Source organism: Podarcis vaucheri (genome assembly GCF_965113315.1).
Source record: "Podarcis vaucheri genome assembly, chromosome: 3".
In the NCBI taxonomy this organism is placed as follows: Eukaryota; Metazoa; Chordata; class Lepidosauria; order Squamata; family Lacertidae; genus Podarcis; species Podarcis vaucheri.
Window position 1 is genome coordinate 125333363 of NC_138761.1, and position 20024 is coordinate 125353386.

General features: G+C 41.5%; 1 long non-coding RNA gene across 1 annotated transcript in view; it reads right to left on the reverse strand.

The window, feature by feature from the left end:
- Positions 1 to 564: 564 nt before the first annotated feature.
- The window catches only part of LOC309528866, a 145572-nt gene continuing 126112 nt past the window's right edge, over positions 565 to 20024 (reverse strand). Inside the window, exon 3 of the long non-coding RNA XR_014217937.1 lies at positions 565 to 690. This is a non-coding gene — a long non-coding RNA (uncharacterized lncRNA). The remainder of the gene's footprint in view (positions 691 to 20024) is intronic.

Consider the following 20024-nt stretch of genomic DNA (forward strand, 5'->3'; position numbering starts at 1 on the left):
GTGATATTTAGGAAAGCAGTATAAAAAGGAGAGGAAACAAATGCAAATTTCACATTAATGTAGCATCAGTCAGGTGGATGACAAGCCAGTAACTAAAAAGTATCTGGCAAAAATCAGTCCATCCATTTAAAGCCTTATGATAGCACCTTAAATAGCCATGACTTTCATCAAAGAATAAGGCACCTACTCCCTTCACAAAGCTACAATTCCTAGTGTAGTTTAATCATCAGTACCTTTTGACTGGGAACTCTGGGAATTGTCACTCTTTGAGGGGAAAAGGAGTATCACAACAACTTTCATCAGCCACAGAAGACAGTGATGGCTTTAAAAGAAGAATGGGCAATTTCATGGAAGAGTTCAATGTCTCCTGTGGTTCCATCAACTGGCATTCAGAACCACAGGAAGGGAGAGAGCTGTTGTGCTCAGATCCGGCTTGGGGGATTGGCCATTGAACCAGGCATCAGACTGGCCATTGAGTTGCAGTAAAAGGTAAAGGTAAAGGGACCCCTGACCATAAGGTCCAGTTGTGGCCGACTCTGGGGTTGTGGGCTCATCTCGCTTTATTGGCCGAGGGAGCCGGCGTACAGCTTCCGGGTCATGTGGCCAGCATGACTAAGCCGCTTCTGGCGAAACAGAGCAGTGCACGGAAACGCCATTTACCTTCCTGCCGGAGCGGTACCTATTTATCTACTTGCACTTTGATGTGCTTTTGAATTGCTAGGTTGTCAGGAGCAGGGACTGAGCAACGGGAGCTCACCCCGTCGCGGGGATTTGAACTGCTGACCTTCTGATCGGCAAGTCCTAGGCTCTGTGGTTTAACCCACAGCGCCACCCACGTCCCAATTGGGTTTTAGTAGATGGGCCATTTTCCTGACCCAGCAGACCCTTTTTGTGTTATTAATGGGAGAAATTCAATGTAGTGCCAAGGTAGAAGTTCTTAAACTTTTTTCTCTGGGCCATGCTTTCTGGGAGGGGGGGGGATTGTTTGCACCACACCAAATTGTTTATTGATAAGAAATACATTAGAAAACAAAAAGCTCTTCATATTCTGCAAATAAATATATATATACTATATGACACTAAAATGTTTCAATGTTTCTTTGTCCTCGAATCTCTCCCCCCCCTCCCCTCCATGTGCTGTTCTGGGGGCTCTCCTGACATTCCCTCCTCCAGTTCTTGGGGGTGCAGGAGGAAGAGGGGGAAATCCACATTGTATTAGAGAAAGCCAATGTGTGGGATTCTTCTAGGACCGGTTAATTTCATCCTCAAACCTTTATTGGCATCGCTTACAAAAATTCAGAATAAATAAGCCAGTGCAATCTCATCGCCATTTCAACAGTACAGTCATTTGCCAAAGGGAAGAAGAGGCGAGCAATCTATTTCATCTCTGTGGGTTTCCAGCAAGGGCAGGATCCTGTAGCACACTTTGGCGACAAAAAAAATCAAATAGAGGAACTTAGCTACTGTCTTGGTGAGCTCCTGGTCTCTCCCCTGTAATAAGAAGCGCATAACCTCCGTCTCTGGTTTCCATGTTGGAATACATAGATGGTCTAAAAATTGTCGGCAGAGATCATCATATATTTTACATTTAAGGGCCACGTGAGCTGGAGTTTCCACCAGGTGGGCATCGTATGGGCAGATCCTATCTCCTTCTGCCATACCCACAAACCTACCCCAAAGGAGGTTAGAAGGATTAGAATTGAACCTAGCCAGCAAAAAAGCCTTTCTTTCTTGCGGGTTAAACAAAAATTGTAAATAATTAAGGTTAAATTCCTGCGCCCAAGAGAGTAAAAAATAAAGACCAGTTAATTGCATCTGACCCAGTGATTGTGTGGATGGGCTACTTGCGGTGCAACACATGCAGCCGCTTTGATTTATGCTATAGGAGCAACAGTTACTGGAGCCCCTACATCACAGAAGGGACTGCAGCCATACAAAAACAGGCCAGCTGCAAGGCCAAACACTTGCTTCCTATGGGGAGGAACAGCACCACATAAAAACTGACCTGTAGGGGGACATTTGGACTTGAAAGGAATAAGAAACAAGATTTGGGCTCCACTTTTAAGTATGGTGGTCTGGCTGGAAGAAACATTGTCCCTATCGGGCCAGAGCGTCTCCGAGATTTGGTGTTTAATACTAAGGACTATCAAAAAAACCGGCAGAGAGGAACTGAGAGAGAATTGAGAGCCTCGGACGTGAGATCTCCAGGCTGATAGCAGATTAAGACTGATGGACATCTGTTGGGGATTGAAACCAGGAAAGGGAATGGGGTGGGGTTTGGGGATCCAAAGGGTGCATAATTATAATCCATCTTTTTTCTTTTTATTCTGTTTTGTTACTAGTATGAAAAGTGGGGAATTCGTGGAAGGGAATTTGGGTCGACTTTAGAAAAAGGATATAAGATTTAAGAATGAACATTGATGCATAAATTTTGATGTTGTAAAAATGGTCTTTTAAATTGAACTAAATATAAAAAGGTTAAAAATTGGGGATAAGAACTTGTTGAATTAACAATTTGAATTGGAATATAAGAAGGGGAGGTGTGGGGAAGTCAGAGAAATATGTTGTAGAAAAAGAAGAGTTCTAAACTGTATATGTTTTCTTTTTTTGTTTTTTGTTTTTGGTTTGTTTGTTTTTTTTGAAATGGAAAATTCTTAATAAATATCTATTTAAAAAAACCTGACCTGTAGCTACCCCACAAACTAGGGATTCAAATTAATTTTTATGACATTTACCTTATATAGCTGTTTAGCAGCTTGAATTTCATACTACTGTATCACAGCTGTCATTCATATTAAAAGTTTGAAAAAAAACGAGACAAATCCTCCATGTTTATTGCTCTGTATAACTCACTCTGCCAGTCTGCTATATTCTGTTCAGCAGAATTCGTTCTTTCGCTTCTGACCCGTCTCTTAAACTTACTCTGTTCAAGCTGCTTCCCATTTTACTTTCCACATTATTCATCTCTGCTTTGCTCTACTGTCAAAATCTCTCTCTGTGCACTTCAGTTATCACATGGCTGAAAATCGTATCAAGACCCGATGATTCAGTGATCTACATTTCATCCTATGCCTGACAATCAGAACATTATGGTTTGGGGAAGCAGAACCAACCAGGGGTTTTCTACATAGATTCCTGCATGAAACCTGACTTTACTGAAAAAGCTGGTTCTTCAAAATGTATATTTACCACCTGTCAAAATCATAATGTGCTTGAATGCATGTGTTAAAATAAGCAGTTGTGAAGACAAGTTTATCTGGAAAAAAAAGTTCTTCAGCAAAAGCATTGTAAAAGCAAATCATCCACTAGCCACTTGAGTATTTGACAATACGCCTGTATAGCACATTTAATCTGAGTTATATGTAGACCCGATTCACTTTGTGAGGAGTTCAAGGTCACACTGAGGTGATTGTTCCACCAGAGAAAGCATTTCAGCTTGCCAGACGGAATTATCCCCCCTCTCCTCCTGCCGCCTGCTGTTCCTGGGGTTCTCCCAATCCCTCATAGCCAATTTTGTGGGGCAGGGAGAAGAGAGTGAGGAAAGACCCATTGTGCAAGCAGAAGTCCTTGGGCAGGGCTTCTACTGATGGAGCTCTCGGGGTTTCAAAGGGGCATCTTTGCTAGCCCTGCCTGGAGATGCAGGGGGCTGAACCTGAAACACCAGACATTCAGAGCATTTTCTCCAATACAGAGCTAGAGTCCTTCCCCTTAAATGTTTCAATAGATGTCTGAGTCATACATGCTGAGTTAATTTTGTTCTTTTCTTTTTTCCCAGATGCAGAGAGTTGTGATCTGGACACCTGATGAGGCAAGCATTCACAAGACAGTTCAGCACACCAGTTTCACCAGAATGCAATGCCCACTTGATGACTTCAGTGGGTAAAAAAAGAGTATATGTCCAAACTGTCATACATTTACAGACTCCCAAATTAATGTGAATTATGCAATAATCAACTAGTTAGGACCACTTCAGATAGCTAGTGTCAAGAACATGGCGACCCAGAGCTCAGGGGATGAGTTAGACTCGGAGAGTGAAAGAGAAATTAACTCTGCAGATGAGAATTGCCTGACAGAATCGAGAGAGGGCTGTCTGGCCCCCCCTTCATGGGGAAGACTCATTTAGCTCTCAAGGGTTGGAGGATGGATGGTGGCTAATGGATTGAAGTTGAATCCTGACAAGACAGAAGTACTGTTCTTGGGGGACAGGGGGCGGGCTGGTGTGGAGGACTCCCTGGTCCTGAATGGGGTAACTGTGCCCCTGAAGGACCAGGTGCGCAGCCTGGGAGTCATTTTGGACTCACAGCTGTCCATGGAGGCGCAGGTTAATTCTGTATCCAGGGCAGCTGTCTACCAACTCCACCTGGTACGCAGGCTGAGACCCTACCTGCCCGTGGACTGTCTCGCCAGAGTGGTGCATGCTCTAGTTATCTCCCGCTTGGACTACTGCAATGCGCTCTACGTGGGGCTACCTTTGAAGGTGACTCGGAAACTACAGCTAATCCAGAATGCAGCAGCTAGACTGGTGACTGGGGGCAGCCGCCGAGACCACATAACACCGGTCTTGAAAGACCTACATTGGCTCCCAGTACGTTTCCGAGCACAATTCAAAGTGTTGGTGCTGACCTTTAAAGCCCTAAACGGCCTCAATCCTGTATACCTGAAGGAGCGTCTCCACCCCCATCGTTCTGCCCGGACGCTGAGGTCCAGTGCCGAGGGCCTTCTGGTGGTTCCCTCATTGCGAGAAGCAAAGCTACAGGGAACCAGGCAGAGGGCCTTTTCGGTAGTGGCACCCGCCCTGTGGAACGCCCTTCCAGCAGAGGTCAAAGAGATAAACAACTACCTGACATTCAGAAGACATCTTAAGGCAGCCCTGTTCAGGGAAGTTTTTAATGTATGATATTTTAGTGTTGTTTTTTTTGTTTCTATGGAGGCCGCCCAGAGTGGCTGGGGAAACCCAGCCAGATGGGCGGGGTACAAATAATAAATAAATAAAAGGGGAGGAGGAGTTGGAAGGCATCCAGGGTGTTGCTAGGCAATCAGCAGATAAGCAGGAATCTGAGGCTGGGTTGAGTGAGAATGGGCAGGAGATGGAGTGTCAGCCTCTCAGTCCTTGATCTAGACGTTGGGATAAAATCAGATGGAACGGAAGAGCAAGAGGAGGAAGGCGGGAGTCTGACGCCCTTCCTGTTGTGGGAGGAGTGAAACTTCAGACTGACCAACAAAGCGAGCAAGGGAGAAGCCGGGCTCGGGATGTGTCTTTTGTAAATAAATGTACATAAACTTGCAGGGAGTCATTAATTCTTATCGGAAGCTTGCTTGCCTGCCAGAGATCAGTACAGCCAGAGTATCACGAAGCAGGAATTTAGGTTATCCTTCTGAAGTGCTTTCTGAAGTTGCTTTACTCAAGAGCTATCACCGTGTACATTATTGTGATATCTCTTGAACTATTTGTCTATTTTTGAGAGACTCTATTCACATGACATGAAAAATTTGGGGAGAGGACAGGAACACACCAGCTAGCTCCGTCTCCTCATTGTCTAACTTAACCAGCTACTATGGATGGAGGGCAAACACCACAGCAGAGAGCCTTCTGTATTCACAGATGCTCCCTGTGTGGCTTAGAACCCCAATCTAGCCAATTTCTACATGTGGACCCTTCACAAGAGTCACAGCCAGTCCACTGTCTACATTATTTGCACTGCTATGCATGGAGGGGAGGAAGGCGATGGAAAGGGCAGAATGAGCATGTCCTTGCTCCTCTCATTCTGCTTCTCCAGGTGAGGAGTAAAAAATGCCTGTGTAGGCATTAGGATTATATTATGAAGCATCTTGTCTTTGTGGGTTGAAGGAATGGATGACATTGGAGAATCCACGTAACTTAGATTTAGAAGGTCGTGATAATATTTTTGGTTGGCATGCCTATTTGTGGTATGAAAAGGTGAAAGTACACAAAGGATTTACAAATCACATAATTGACAAACATTTTTATAGAGTATGGAGATAAATACAAAAAATTATTGGAGACAAAAACACCATTTTGGTTCTCACCATTGGTAAAGAAAAAGAATATGATAGAAGGTTGGACAACATGTTGAAATTTATTAAAAGAAGAGAGAGGAGAGTTTAAATTAAAAGAATTTAAGGATTTAAGTTAACAACATGGATACAATATCAACATTTGAATGAAGTATTTAAGAAAGATAGGAAATGGGGATTTGGGGAACAAATATCACAATTGGAAAGAGATCTATTGGAATGTAATGTTAAAGTGCTGCCTAAAATGTATAAGATATTACTGGAATGGGAGACAAAGGATGAGGTAGTAAAATCTTCAATGATACATTGGGCAATAGATATTGGTTATAATATAGATATGGAAGCATGAAACCAATTGTGGAATATGGATATTACATTTGCAGCATGCTATGGTTTAAGAGAAAAGTACATGAAAATGTTATATAGATGATATCTAACACCAAGTAAACTGGCAAAAATGTTGAAATCAAACTCGAATAAGTGTTGGAAATGCAAAGAGAAAGAAGATACTTTCTATCACGTGTGGTAGTCTTGTAGTAAGGTTAAAGCTTACTGGGAAATAATATATAATGAATTGGAAAAGATGTTTAAAACAACATTTGTAAAACAAAACAAAAAACAGAAGCTTTTCTTCTGGGAATTATAGGGGTAGAACTACCTAAACAGTATAGAGATTTATTCATGTATGCGATTACAGCAGCAAGAATGTTATTTGTCCAAAAATGGAAAGAAGAAGTACCAATGAAAGAAGAATGGATAAAAAAACCTATGGACTATGCAGAAATGGCCAAACTTACTGGGGGGGGGAGAAATCAAGATAACAATTTTTTAATAAAATAATGGAAATAGTTTATTGAATATTTACAAACAAATTGTAAACAGATAAGGACATTGGCAGGATTATTATAATAAGCTGCTGTTTCATAAGTTTATATAATTGAAGAAGATGAATAAAAGAATAAGTTAAGCTAATTTAGAATAGGCAGAAAATAATAAAAATAATTTTAAGAAACCACAGAAAAAGGAGGAAGGAAGTTGAGTTTTGAAATGTTAAAATGACTGTAAAACTATTGAAATTGTATATAACTGAAAATCATTTTTTAGAAAGTAAAAAAGAATGCCTGGGGAACCCCCAGCCCATGGCCCTAATTTGGCATGTCAGGTCTCTTTATCCAGCCCCCTTTCTCCATCCCATTCTTCAGCAATCAGGCCTTGCAGGGAGAGACATCTTTAGCACAGCCAGTTGGTTTAGTTGGCTTCTCTGTCTCAGCAACAAGTGAGGAAACCCAGGGATTTAGTCATGCCAGGCTCTCTGCAAGTCTAGATTGCTTTCCCCCTATTTCTGCTGAGAAAGGGGAGCACAGAAATGAAACACAAAGAAAGCAAAATGAGTGAGAGAATGGGGTGCCTGTATACTTCATCCCCACCCACTGTGGGTGGTGGTTCCACACACTTGGACATGCTCTCCCTTTTCTCCCCTGACGATATTCAGCCCTGTGGAGAGGGACATTTTCTCACCTCCAGGCTAAATTAGATAGTTATGTAGGCATTTAAATATCAAGTAATAGCAACAATGAAAAAATGGGTCTCTCTTGATTGTCAATTGGAGGTGTGCTGGAGGTTAGCAGGGAGCAAGCAGACCCCCTGCCCTAGTGGGCTTTATGTACAATTTCTGGATTTCTTTTGATAGCCCTGTCTTTGTTTTCATTTTCCTTGGGAGAGTTGGATAATTTAAATTCACTTTGATTTCTTTTAGCATTTCCACCTTGGAGTATAAAGCAGTAGGAGTGCAGGAAGGAGAAAGCTATCACTAGGGATAGAGATAGATAGATTAAGTAGATAGATGATAGATAGATAGATAGATAGATAGATAGATAGATAGATAGATAGATAGATGATAGATAGATAGATGATAGATAGATAGATAGATAGATAGATGATAGATAGATAGATAGATAGATAGATAGATATAGATAGATGATAGATAGATAGATAGATAGATGATAGATAGATAATAGATAGAGATAGATATTCTTAAATGCAAGAACCTAAGCTGCCTTCCTTTGTTCATACAATGTCCCAAGTAAACCCACCAAATACAGTTTGTCTCAAAGGACTTTTCAAGTTAATACAATACGAGTGTTAGGTGTGTTTTGAGAGATGAGTTATTTGCACTTATAATATTGAACTAGCGGTGGAATATGGGATACAGTATTTCTCTTCATGCTTACATTTGGGGGATTTTAAACTTTGCCCTCTTGCAGTTTGTTAGAAGCATTTAAGCTCATTTCACCACATTTATTTATTTATTTCTCAAAATTTTATCTTGTCCTTTTCTCCCAAAAGAGCCCAGGGTGGAAAACACATCCGTAATAAAAGCAAACTTTAAAACTTTAAAAACTGCTTAAAAACAATCAAACACAAACATGTAACGAATTGTCTGTGTGAAACAGACGGCATCTAAAAGAACACCATGATGGTGCTTGCCGAATGTCAATAGGCAGGAAGTTTCAAAGTACAGATTGTGAGACACTAAAGGCAGGACTCCTGACGAATAGTACAGACACTGCATTCACTTGTAAGAGTGCAAATTTGCAGATTGATCGAGTTGAGTGCTAAATTTGGCTGCATGTTAGAAATATGGCTAAGTCAAGAGAATGCTACAAGAAGGTAAGAGAAGAGATCCTCACCCTTCACAAACAAGCAAGAGGATACAGTGGTACCTCAGGTTAAGAACTTAATTCATTCTGGAGGTCTGTTCTTAACCTGAAACTGTTCTTAACCTGCGGTACCACTTTAGCTAATGGGGCCCACCACCACCACTGGGTTGCCGCTGTGCAATTTCTGTTCTCATCTTGAAGCAAAGTTCTTAAGCCGAGGTACTATTTCTGAGTTAGCAGAGTCTGTAACCTGAAGTGTCTGTAACCTGAAGCGTCTGTAACCTGAAGAGTATGTTACCCAAGGTACCACTGTACAAAAAGATAGCAAAGGCACTGCATGTTCCTAGAGATACTGTTGGAGGCATAGTTTGCAAGTTCAAAGTTAAAGAGCAGTGGTTATACTACCTGGATGGGGCAGAAAAAGGAAGCCATCTGTGGATTCAAACCCAATTTGTAAGAAGGCAGGCTGGAGAAACCCCTGAATGACTGCAAAAGAGCTGCAGCAAGACTTGGTGGCAGTAAGCACTGAAGTTTCAGTGAGCACAGTAAGGCGTATACTAAACATAGAAGGTTTGCATGTCAGAGCTCCAAGAAGAACACCACTACTGACCCAAAAGCACAAGAAAAGTCACCTCCAATCTGCTCAGAATCATATAAATAAGCCACAGAGGTTTTGGGGTTCTGTTCTGTGGAGTGATGGAACAAAATGGGAACTTTTCAGCCCCATGGATCAGCGCTATGTCTGCAGGAAGAAGAATGAAGCATACGCTGAAGAGAACACTCAGCCTACAGTGAAGCATCAATGATGCTCTAGAGTTGCTTTGCATCCTCTGACACTGGAAACTTGCAGTGTGTGGAAGGCAAGATGGATTCGTTGAAGTATCAGGAAGGCCTAGCAGGTAGCGTCATACCATCTATGAGAAATCTGAAGCTGGGGAATCACTGGACCTTGTCCAAACAGGACAATGATCCCAAGCAGTGCTTTTTTCCTAGAAAAATAGGTGCCGTACTCACTTCAAAGTTGTTACAGTAAGTGTCACACTTTTTAACTGCAAAAAAGAAGTACCAGTACTGTGTACCCCTGTGTACCCTTGAGTACCCCCTAAAGAAAGGATTGTTCCCAAGCATACCTCAAATTCCACTGAGACTTAGTTGCAGAAGAAGTCCTGGAAGGTTCTGCAGTCATCACAGTCACCTGACTTGAACCCTATAGAAAATATCTGATGGGGTTTGAAGAAGGCGGTTGCAACATGCAAACCCATGACTATTACTGAACTGGAGGCCGTTGCTCATGAGGAATGGGCTCATATTCCTCAGGAACGCTGCCGGAAGCTGCTGTATGACTATGCATCCCATCTGCAGCTGGGCATAGCTTCTTTGCTAAAGATGCTTGCCATGAAGGGGCTTAGCAGTGCATGTGAATTTTACCGAGTTTCTACACACTCACAAACCTTTTGATATCCCTCTATCCAAAAAACCAAGAGACATTATCAGAGTTAAAGGACACATTCCAGGCAGAAAGACTCAAGGGGGGGTGCAGAGTAGAATCACTGGCAGAGGAAGAGGGGGGGAGCACACCGCCCCCAGCACCAAGATCCCAGTGAGGTGCCATCGCAGCTCCCCTCCCCCCCCCCGCGCTAGACACCACACCCCCGCAGGTGGTGCACCACGCCCCCAGGATGCATGCCACACACCCCAGGACACATGCCAGCAACACTCGCGCCTGCTCTCTGCCCCCGGTGCCAGAGTTCTACTCAGCTCCACCACTGAGTAGAATTGCTCAGCATTATGGCCAGAGGAAAGCCCCAAGGACCAGAGAGAGAGGACTTGGAGAACCACCTTTGGCCCCCAGACCTGAGGGTCCCAATCCCTGAGGAATATTATCAACAGAACCTGTTAGGGATGGTACTTTGACACAGCCGCATCCAGGGCTTTTCTTCAGCCAGAGTTCCGGCACCTCTCAGGTGGGCGCCATTGCCAGTATAAGAAAACAAGGGAGGTGTTCATCGTGAGTTTCAGCATCTCTTTTTCTAGAAAAATAGCACTAGCTGCATCAACTTCATTGTTTGCGCCACAGCTGGGTTTTTCAGGTTGCCCTGTGAGAAGTAAGTCATTTTGCCCCTGCATAGTTATGATCGCAAAACAGAAACTTAGCTCTTAGTTTTCTTCAAATTAGCAGCAGAAGACATAATGGTGTCTTTATAATGGTGCAACCTTTAAAAAACTCTTGTTCCAGGTTTGAAATTGCATATAGCATTTGAGAGTGATGATGAGAGTTTATTTCAAATTGTACCAACATTGCCACCTAGTGTTCTTGCATCATTTTGAGCTTTGCATACTATTCTATTAAAAGTTAACAAATACCGGTATATTTTGTGAAGCACAATTAGCTGGGAAGAAAGAAGGGAGCAAACATAGAAATTGGACTTTAATATACGCTGCTTGGCACCTTGTCCCATGCCAGGAGAGTGAGAGAAAATGAAGCTAAATGTTCTGATTCAGTTCATCCTTGTGCGGGACTCCACAAAAAAATCATTGAGCACCAATAAGAAAGTGGGTGCAGAAAGCAACACATAAGATCTACTCAAGTCATGAGCCGTATTTGGGCATTCTAAAATCAGGAAATAAAACATGAGGAGATGCAAGCACTAGCACCGCCTGACAACCTCCACAAATCAAAGGGTGATTGTCTTAGGTTTGTGTACACACTATACCTTTTAAAACACATTCAAAGCTTATGTTGTCCTCAAAGAATTCTGGGTACTCTTAAAGGTTGCTGGCGATTGTAACCTTTGAGGGGTGAAGTTCAGTGCCCAGAATTCATGCGGGTGTGTATGTGTGTATGTGTGTGCTGCTTTGCATACCCTCCAACATTTCTCCAATGAAAATAGGGGCATCCCATTCCATAATGATAATTTTACTATTTATACCTCACACATCTTACTGGGTTGCCCCAGCCACTCTGGGCAGCTTCCAACATATATAAAAACATAATAAAACATTAAACATCTAAATAGGCCTTTAGGCCACACAGAAACCAACAGAACTGTACTGGTGAGGTGTGTTGATGTTTTGTTTCCTGTTTTTATTCCACTTAAACATCTGTCCCTTTTCTTACAGTCCAAGTAAGGAATATATTTGTAGTAGTATACATTCCTACGTATGTAGAATACATTGTGAATCAGACACATTCAGATAAGGGAAAAGTCAACAGTATCTCTGTCTACTGTCCAGCCAGTAACACGATCATTGCCAGCTAATTGAAAGGTTTCTCAAAATTCTCAACTTCTAATACTGTTGATATCACACTGATAATAAAAAAGTGTTCTTGATATTTTAAAGAAAATGGGAGGGGGACTAGCTCACATTTACTTGATATATTTACCTAAGTTGTAAGATGTCAGTGAGAAAATGCTCTTTGCATCTGGGTACTATAGGTTCTATAGTTGGAGGCATTGACTGATTTCAGTTCATAACATGTCTCTACCACCATTTGTTTTTTAAACATTAATTGCTAAAAGAATCAAAAGTTTAACAAATATATTGCATATAAAATAGTGGTATGCACTGATCACAAGAACTGGATCAGATCTCATCTGAGCACTTCAGAATACAACCCACCTCTGTCTTGGGGTGCCTTGTAGGCTGCCAAATTTGGTTCAGAATTCATTTAAGCCTGCTTCATTTCCCACCAGTTGCATTCACCAAGAAACTTACTTGACTGGCTGCATATGTTTATTGCCTGCTGTTTTGGGGGGATTTGATGGTTTTATGGTTGTTTTAATGCTAATATTTTGTAATTTTTACTTGTGCAAGCTTTCACTGGAAAGGTGGGCAAGCATTTTTTAAATAAAATTACATAAACAACCATTCAAATCGGCCACACTTCTTTATAAAATGGTTGAATGTTCTCATTTCATTAACATTGTGAAATGCATTTGAAAATTGACAAAGTGACATCAGTTTGACTAATGAAAGAGTGACCCACAATTTTTCCATCCATTCTTGTTTCAAATATATTTCCAATGATATGAAAACATTTATCTAGCAACTGCTGGTGCATTTAGTAATACTTCATGTTTCTGTCTAGAGACCAAAGAGTGCAAATGTTTATGTTGATATTGCAAATAGTACTGATGGCCAAGGTACAGCCTTGGTCCTGAATCTCTTCTGATATTAATATTTTTTCATCAACCATTTATTAATATGGTAGAACCTCGGCTTACATTACCCTTGGGTAACGTAAACTTTGGGTTGCAAAAGCGGCAAACCCGGAACTATTTTTCTAGGTTTCGCCGCTCGTGCATGCGCAGAAGCACTCTACGGGCCATGTGCATGTGCAGAACAGTTGCGGAAACCTCAGGCTCCGACCAGAGCTCCAAAACGGATCCCGTCTGCAACCAGAGGTACTACTGTAAAGACAAACTGATGGATATGAATGTATTTTATTACAAAGCCAATAACCTTATTGTCAAAACTTTTTTGGGGGGGGGGGGTTGGAGGGGAGTTCACATTGGAGAAACTATTTCCATTCTAACCTATCAAATGCCCTTTCAGGATTGAGAACTAGAATCAGGAGGAAGGAGCCAATGACCTGTGTTACTCCCAGCAACTAGAAAACTCAAGAAGACCTTAAGCAAAGTTGCTGGTCAGTTTGAGCCCACTAGCATCTTAGCTTTTAACAGTTATGTATACAGTTAGGCATGGTGTGCATAAAGCGGACAGGAAGATGTCTTTCTCCCTCTCTCATAATACTAGAACTTGGAGACATCTGAATGTTGCAGGATTCAGCACAGCAAAAGGAAATGCTTCTTCACAGAGTGCATGGTTAAAATATAAAATTCTCTCCCATGCGATGTAGTGATTGCCACCACACTGAACAGCTCTGAAAGAAGATTAGAGGACGATTGGAGGAAAAGGCTATCAGTGGCTACTAAGCATGATGCGTCTCCTTCCTTAGAGGTTTTTAAGCAGAGGTTGGATGGTCATCTATCCTGGATGCTTCAGCCCTGATTCCTGTATTGCATGTGGTTGGACTGGATTATCTTTGGGGTCCCTTCCAACTTTAAAGTTCTATAATTCCGTGATTCTAGAACCATGTTTTGCCTTTATTGTCAGAGGCAGCATGCCTCAGGATGTAAGTAAAGGTAAAGGACAGTTAGGTCCGGTCAAACTTGACTTGACTGGTGTGTGGTGCTAATTTCGCTTCAGGCCAAAGGAGCCAGTGTTTGTCCACAGACAGCTTTCCAGGTTATGTGGCTAGCATGACTGACTGAGGACTCAGCTACACTGGCAAAGAAAAAGTGCTTTCTGTGTGTTATAACACTGAGACACCAGGTGGCACTGTGGAGTCCCGTCTTTCGCCAACGTGATTTCCCTTTATGAAGCTTAGAACGCGTTTTCCTGAAATGCATTTTCAATATGTCTAGATCCAGCCTAAACCACTTCTGGCGCATGGAGCACTGTGATGAATGCCAGAGCACAGGGAAATGCCGTTTACCTTCCCGCTGCAGTGGTACCTATTTATCTACTTGCACTGGCAAGGCTTTTGAACTGCTAGGAGATGGGACTGAGCAATGGGAACTCACCCTGTCGCACAGCTTTGAACTGCCGACCTTCCAACTGGCAAGCCCAAGAGGCTCAGTGGTTTAGACCACAGCGCCACCCCCACGTGCCTCAGTATACCACATACTGGTAATCAGAAGTAGGGAGATTGCTGCTGCTTCCAGGCTTCCCATAGACATCAGGTCGGCTACTGTGAAAATAGGATGCTGGACCTGGAAGATGATACCATAGCCAGGTCATTAATGGGATTTAGAATGCTAATAATGATATTGTTATTGTTGTGTTTACTGCCCTGAACTCCTTTGGGGGAAAGGGCCAGGTATAAATTTATAGTAATAGTAATAGTAATAGTGGTGGTGGTGGTGGCGGTAGTGGTAGTGGTAGATTATCAAACTCATTTTGTTAAATCTTTTATATTCCATTTTGTTGCAAGGTTAGCAAACTTTTGTGACAGGCCCATTCACAACACAGCCATGCTCATAACACTTTTCTGAATGTGGTCTGGGTTCCACACTCCATGAAGTGCAAGCACTAAGCACTTTCCTTTGAGATAAAGAAAAGGTGCCATTGATTATGTGACATGTTATGCAAAAACTCCAAATTCCCCACTGTTTTAACATTAATTCAATAGGCCAGTATAAAACCAGCTCGACTACTTATTTCCTTCTTCAAAATATTTGCAATGGAATATGTTATGTCTCAGGTCGATAGAATATTGGTTTCTTATCTCCTCTGAAACATATTCTGGGTCTGAATGCCTAGAAAAATCCAGGAGCTGTTCTGTCAGTAAAATGCCCCCGTCTTACCAGAAATGTTCAAGTTTCAAGAGAACACTTACAGCTACAACCAATTGGATGAATAACACAGTGATTTTACAGTAATATGTTGTGTGCCCCACAGCTGCTTCTGAAAATGTAAAATGCTTAGTAAATCTTCCATGTGGGCGTTGTTGATCTTGAACTGAAGGAGAGTATTCTGCAATGTCCCAGTTGTCATTCCGTGTTTGACAGATTTTGGAATGGGATATAACAAGATGTCCAAAATCATCCAAGACAGAACTTTCTCCTGCAGTAAAAACAAACAACAAAGGATTGGGAGCTTTAACAAGCGACAAGTACAACGAAAAAGGAGGGTTGCTATTTATACATTTGACTTGCTGTTTTTCTTTGGAACAGGAACTAAGGAGGAAAAGAGAGGCTCTCATCAGTGCTTTTATCTCCCACTCAGTACCTGCAAATAGCTTAGAATAGGAAAGTGGAAAAATTACTCCTTTTATTTATGATGGATAAATCACTACAAGTACCTGATTTTGAAACAATTCAGAGATATTTGACCTAGATAATACCCAACATTTTTTCAATATATCAGTCATCTGCATTAAATTTTGAAGCCTTTACCACAGTTTCTCATTAGCTTTGGTAATTTAATTATGTTCGATAAAACATTTTATCCTCTCTCTCTCTCTCTCTCTCTCTCTCTCTCTCTCTCTCTCTCTGAAAGCTGTTTACAATGTAGTATTTAAAAGCTTGGTAAGTAATAGTAATTTAAATAATCCAGAGCTGTTATCATTAACAGCAAACTGAACAATCTATGTGGTGTTATCCTATGTGTGCCTGATAATTTGCATTGAATTCAGTGGGACACTCTTTGCCACTAAGTTGTTTAGGACCGGATGCAAAAAAAAATTGTTGCACCAGAAGCGGTTTAGTCATGGTGGCCACATGATCCGGAAAGCTGTCTGTGGACAAAGGCCGGCTCCATCAGCATGAAAGCAGGATGGGCACTGTAACCCATAGTTGAATTCAACTGGACTTAACCATCCAGAGGTCCTTTACCTTTACCTTTTTCACCTAAACAAATTATCTTCATGGCAGAAATAGAAGCAGTGGCAGCTCTGTTTTTCTTTCATGTTTTCTTCTCCACTCTTCCCAGTAACATAAGCACAAGCTTGTGACCCAATGCAATACAATTAAAAGAAGGAACTGTTGAAATTTTCCCAATTATTGCAAGAGGCAATCACACTGAAGTTGTTCAAAATGTAGCTGGCTCTGTTAACATCTACACCATGCTACGTCATGTAGCATACAGATCATCACTGCTCATATCTTAACAACTTCAAATCTTCTTAAAGCCTGAACTGGACAAGGCATTCAGCCCCCTCCCCCATTCTCCAAACAGTTATTTGGAGTTCTCTGTAAAAGAACTATTCAGCAGGTCGCCATCATCCACTAGCTACTACTTCACATTTTCTGAAGATCCAAGCCCAAGTGGCTGGAAAGTGATGAGCACTTGTTTTAGACAAGGCAAGCCTAACAAAAATTGCTCCTCACTTATTAGGCAGGTGATAGGTACATAACAGCGAGGAAAACTGCATGGTTTTCCCTCTGTAGGAATACAATGGCTCACCCTTCCCCAACCCAGTATCCTCCAGATGTTTTGGACAGCATCTCCCACCATTCCTTACCAGGATGGGGCTGGTGAGAGTTGTAGTCCAAAACATCGGAGGGCACCAGGTTGGGGAAGGATGAGCCATTGCAATCCTACAAAGGGAAAACCGTGCAGTTTTACTCACTATTAAGAGCTATAGACTTAAACAAAACTAACATTAGTCAATGGCACAACTGATACCCACACACTCATAGCATAGACGATGGGCAAACAAGTGAAACTAAATGTGACTTCTTAGTTAAATGGGGTTTCATATGCATAACTCTGGGGTTATGAGTCATACTTTGGTTATACTTTGTATTGATTCAGTTATAGTGATGCTATGTATCAATATTCATTCAGACTGCCATTAAAACAATATGAGATTCCAAACGATGAAGGCTGAGAGAGGGAGAGAGAAAGGGAGAAGGAATAAATCATTTTACCATTGTTAGCCTGTAGAATTTATCTCATAATGAGACATTTTCCTCTGTTGGGTCTTTTAGACTTATTATTATAGTTCCTATTCTGCAGGTCTCCCCTGAGCTTTAATTATAGAATTTAAGTCTACTCAAAATGCCAGCTTTAACGGTCCTATAGACAGCAGTCACATTGCTATCCTCCTGTTGGTCCTTCCTGGTTCAATTTCCCAAACAGTACTATGTTTATTCTATCTTGAGTATTCTGTGTCTCTGTCACTTTTTATGTTCCCCCCCCTCCATTTTTTCAGTTTAATTTTAAAGCTGGTAAATTCATTTCTGAGATTTTTGTATGTAGAATACTCTTTCAATTTCATTTCCTGGTGTTTAAACTCAGAAATAAGGATTTTTACACCAGTTTGAATGTCTTAGTTTCATGCAAAGAATCTAGTGTGGAAACAGAGAATTCTCTGAAAGATCCATAGAGTTAACAGGATTTTCTGGGGAGAAGCAACTAGCATTATACCAGGTAGGATGTGTAGCATGGATATGTACTTACTTATACACATATTTACTGCTTAATCAATAAAGCATATAAGCAGTTTCCATAAAAATAAAACCAGATTTTAAAAAGTTGACACTACTTATTAAAATGCCTTCTCTGCTTTTGAAGCTTGCTGTATTTACATGGGAAATCAGAACTTTTTCTTATTGTTAAATTACGCTTTATTTTAAATAAATGTTACTGCATACTAAAATTAAAGCATATACAAAAGCACATACAACAAGTTGCCTTTAAATTACATCAGATGAACTCCAAGCATTCCTTAGATACCAACAATCATCTAGTTTTGATACGTACACATTATGCTAGACTAAATTGACACCGCTGTGGTGTAATGGGTACAGCACTGCACCAGGGTTCAAATCCCTACTCAGCCTTGAAGCTCACCTTTGGCCAATCAATACCTCTCAGCCTCACCTGTCCCACTGGGCTGTTGTGGGAATACAAGGGAGAGGAGGAGAATCATGGATTCCACCTTGAGCTCCTTGTAAGAAAGGTGGGATATAAATTCATATTGGTAAGTGAATAACAATTCATCGGTATGAACAAAAAATTGGTTGCCCATGCTCTGATGATCTCCTGTCTGAACTACCGTAACCCCCTCCATGTAGGGCTGCCCTTGGAGATGATCCAGAGGAAGCAGCTAGGGCAGAAGGCAGTTGCTAGGTCTGCCCAGTGGGGCAGCCCAATGGGACCATGCATCACTGGTCCTGAAGTCACTGCACTGACTGCCAGTGAACTATGGGGCCCAATCCAGCATTTCAGTACTAACATATAAAGTTGTAAACAGCCTGAGTACTAAAAGAGCACCTTCCTTTGTATCAAGCATGGACCCTATGACAGCCAGGTGAGTCCTTTCAGCAGCACCACCAATGGGGTCTGCCCAGTTGGTGTTGACCCACGATAGGACCTTTTCAGTGGTAGTTCCCCATTTGTGGAATGACCTCCCTGGTGAAGTGAATCAGTCTCCCCCATCACTGACTTTCAGGAGGAAACTGAAAACATTCCTACCCAAGCATCTGATGGCTGGAAGATACTGTTCCTGGCAACTCATATATATGACTGGGGGTTTATTTCTTTTATTAAATGTTACAAATAGTACCAGTAAACAAACCAATAAAATTATTATCTTTTGTCCATGGCAAGATAAAGCATTTTAAGAACACTTTAAAGACAATATGCTCAATTCCTTTTGTACAGCCATTGCAGTACATCTTGGTAAATATTTTTAAATGGGAATTTTAAAGAACAGGTTGTAAATAGTCAACAATTAACAGCCAGCAGTATGCAGTTTGGTATCTCTGAGACATATAGTGTACTTTGAGTTTAATACATTGTATGTGGCAAGAAAGTATCGACTGTCATTTCGGGTATATTATTTAATAACCGTTTTCCATTTGCATTGCAGTTAAGATGAATTGGAGCACATATGAGTGTGGATGGGTGGGAGCACATGTTTAAATCGACCAGATTGTGCTAGACTAGGCTGGTGGGAGAGATTGCTCATTTTATATGCATTATAAAGTCAAACCACACTAAGGAGAAATTATCTTTTACAATCTGTTCATGGGGCAGCTGTAATTTATCAGTTAGTCTTTCTTAAAGACATCTCCACCTTCTCTGGAACTACTTAGGAAAGTTCTGCATGCTCTGAGTGAAGGCAGAAGCAAGCTACTGAAGCTGGCCTGAGAATGTTTTATACCATTGGTTCATCTACAGATGAAGGGCAGCGGTGCTTTTTTCTGGGGGGACGCAGGGGTTCACATACCCCTAAACTTTTTGTGAATCTTTGTACTTTTGTCCATTTGCTGCATTTATTTTTTCTGATTTGAACTATAAAATGGTGATTTTCTTGAGTCAAAACGAGAGTACCCCTAAATGTTTTTTTAGGGGGGGAGCACTGAAGGGCAGTATACAGAAAAACCACAAATAAATATTAAAATGGCTGTTTTTCGGAGTATTTTGTACCAAGTTGTCCACTGCCACACCTGAAATTGCTTTCCAGTGTCTAGTTATGTTACATCTGGACATTTGTAGTAGATGACTTACCAGTATATATGATGTGTTTGACACCCCAGGCTTCTTTGGGAGGAAGGATACAAAACAGGAGGAGGAGGTACAGGAGGAAAAGCAAGGAGAAGAGAGAAAAAGGAAAGTTTCAAAAGAACTTTGCTATACCATGTTGGGCAGCATGGTGGTGTAATTTCATTTTAAGTGGGGTGTGACATCATTAATGAGGTGGGGGGGTAGAAAAACAACACAGTAAACTCTGGAATGCCCCTTGGGTTGTCTCAGGTCTTCTTAAATGCTAAGTGTAAGAAAGAGCTCCCAGTCTAAGGCCGGTATTGCCCA